Below are 3,127 nucleotides of genomic sequence, written 5' to 3'. Positions count from 1 at the left end.
TTCATCTTATAGTTTTTCATATTTCATTTGCACAACCTCTAGAACCTCCTAAATGAATATCAAAAGTTTTGGAGGTAAATGTTTATATTTTATTTTTAATTTTTTCTACCATATCAATAACTAGCTATTATCATAAACATAAAATGCAATGACATAACTAAAATTAGAAAAAAGAAAAAAAAACAACCTTTTAAATATTTTAGAATATCTTTAAAGATTTTCCTTTCGTTAAATTCGTAATTTCATGTCTTTTCCTTTTCACATAGTTAATTTTTAATGTTTTATTTTCCTTTCTTGTCTTTTAACACATATTATTCATCTCGACACAAGTCAACAGTGCCCTCGAGGCATATTACAGTGTCTCTGGCAGACATGCGCAACCCTTCGGCAAAATTCTCGTGCATCACGTAATATCGTAAGCCTTAAGAGCTGACAAAGTATGATGTATATTTAAAAAATGTTTAAACCTATCAATTATGCATTTTAAGATGTAACAAATACATAATTAACTAAAATATAACAGCAAGAAACAACTGCAAGCGCTATAGTTGATCAAGCAGCCAACAATACTACAGTCACTTACATATACTCCATGATGATAACTGTGCACCAATTTCAAAATAACTGTTGTTAAAGTAGAGTGTAAAATGAGCTCTTTCTAACGACTATACACATGTGTATGCAACACCTACATGTAGCCTACAAAGTTTAAACAAATCTGTTAAATATGGGCATGGCACCTGTCAGGGGTTGAATAAAGTTATTGCTTCTTTCAACTGTAATCATTCAGAAAATTTTGAAATGTGAGTAAAAAGGTTATGTAAGTATATTATAGTCTAGACATAATCTACACAACTGTCATTGTATTATTGAAGATACAGAGTACCTAGGTAGAAAATGTTCATAGCTCATTGGTCACATGACAATACAACTGAAGTCTTAAGTAGTTTTTAAAAGGTTTCTTTTGAAATAAAGGACTTGAAACAAAGATAATGTAAAAATTTGAACCATAACATACATTGTTATGTTAACTTAATTCACATAAATTGATAGTAAAGATGTTTAATTACGTTTTGAATGTAACACGGTGACTTGTGCAAAAAAGTGTTTAAAGAAGTACTCATGGTTAAATGGTTAAAGCATTAGCAAAACTTACATCAGGGCCTTCCTTCCATTCAGTGGCAGGTCTTACAAAGTGTTGATCAGTTCCTTCATTTACTGTCTTACTATGCCCTGTAAAAGAAAAGAAAAGAACTATAGCATTTCTATTCAGGTTTTATCTCTTTTAGTGTGGCAAAAGAGTCCTGAAAATGCAACATATGAAATAAAAATATAACATTAAATTAGTGTTTCTTGTGATTTTTACGTTACAATTAGTTAAGAAATGCATGGAAAATTTTATATTATACACTGCACCATAAAGTTTGTACTAGAACACAGCACAATACCAAACTGCCAGTATTTTTCAGAGGTTTCAAAACATTACTGAAACTGTCATCTGATAAACATGTGGCACATAAATGTTGACTATGTTGTCGAGTATAAATCTGAGTCTTAGATATCATGCTACTATCATTTCCAAAAATATTTCAAAAATCCTACCATTGTAAGGTCTCAACATAGCTAGCCATCTCAAGAACAAAAACAATGAATCAATAATTATTATTGAAGTTAATGCTGACTGTGCATGCAACATCATAAAAGTTTAGTGTCAGTTAACAAGAAAGCCAAAATACCAAATACTTTTGATCTCTTATTTGACCATAGATTACTGCCAAAACATTATTATAGGCATGTTTTTTCTTAACTGTAAAATGTATAATGCATTTTACATGAAACATAAAGACCACAACATGTAGTTTTGAGTCTAAAAGACAGATTTCACAGAAAAATTAGGATTACTGAGGATGCAGCATATTTGTTTGACATCAATTTTCTTCTCTTCTCATAATCATAAAAAAATTTTCATTGTGATAAATGAAATAATAATTTGATCTAAGTAAGCGTTTTTTTTCTTCCTGATTTGTAAAAAAAATTACTTGATAGAAAAAAAATGAATATTATTTTCTAAATCCATAGCTGAATTATGGAAAATCTGTTACTAAAAACCAAAACTTTTATGAAATTAAAATTTGCGGGCCTGTGTTACCAATGTTTTAGAAGAGATCCTGCATATACAACTGTTTGATATGACAAATTCCAATGATTAAATTATGAATTTTGTTCTCAGAAAGCATGGGGATGTCAAAAATTGCTTGAAACCCTACAGCATACTATAAGGCTAAGCTCTTCTGAAGGGTGACGGTGACATTTTTTTCTACAAGTCATTCTTCATCACCTGTGTTTTTTCATAAATTTTTCTTTAAATCAAGCTACCTACATAGATCAGAACTAAAAATTAACCCAATAATTAATATAACCTTGTATACCATTCTTACATAGCCATTCTTATGTTGGATGCATTGATTCATTAGTTTGAGTACCCTTGCTTCTTGTAATGTTTTTGATCTTAATCCTGGCAACATCTTATGAGATTAAACAGTGTTGGTCAGAATACATTGCACGATGCACAAATATTTATGTAATCTCCAATAAAATGATCATCTTTGTCATTATTCTGAAGTGGTTTGCTTCTTCTGTTTTTACCTTAATCTGTAGGTAAACTGATGTTTTAGCTCCAAAGCTCATATCCACCAAGACTTCTATACTGTCTTGAAATTCCCATTTATCGGCAATAATGTTTTTGTTTTTTAAACATTCTTTATTTTGAGGTGACAACATGTTTTAAGACAGAGGGATTGCTGTTTTTGTCATCAGCCAACTAGTTGGGACTCCAGGACATATCCATCTGTTCTCTTTCAACTTCCAAGACTAGTTATGCCAATAAATTTTCTTGTCACCAAGGGTTTTACTTCATGACCCCATTCATTTGGAGTGTTTTGCAAAATTGCCAACAAAGATTTGTGTTGGCTCAAATTTTACAAACTCTCTGCCTTAACAATCAGACGACAGACAGTATAAGAAATGTTTTAATCAAACAGAGAAAGAAGTTACTGTTCCTATGATACATAGGATTGGAGATAACCTTTTCTTGGTGTAAAACTTACTTGAAATGGCACTCCTTCAA

The sequence above is a fragment of the Limulus polyphemus genome, unplaced genomic scaffold, assembly GCF_000517525.1.
Source record: "Limulus polyphemus unplaced genomic scaffold, Limulus_polyphemus-2.1.2 Scaffold5051, whole genome shotgun sequence".
In the NCBI taxonomy this organism is placed as follows: domain Eukaryota; kingdom Metazoa; phylum Arthropoda; class Merostomata; order Xiphosura; family Limulidae; genus Limulus; species Limulus polyphemus.
This window is presented reverse-complemented; position numbering follows the sequence as displayed.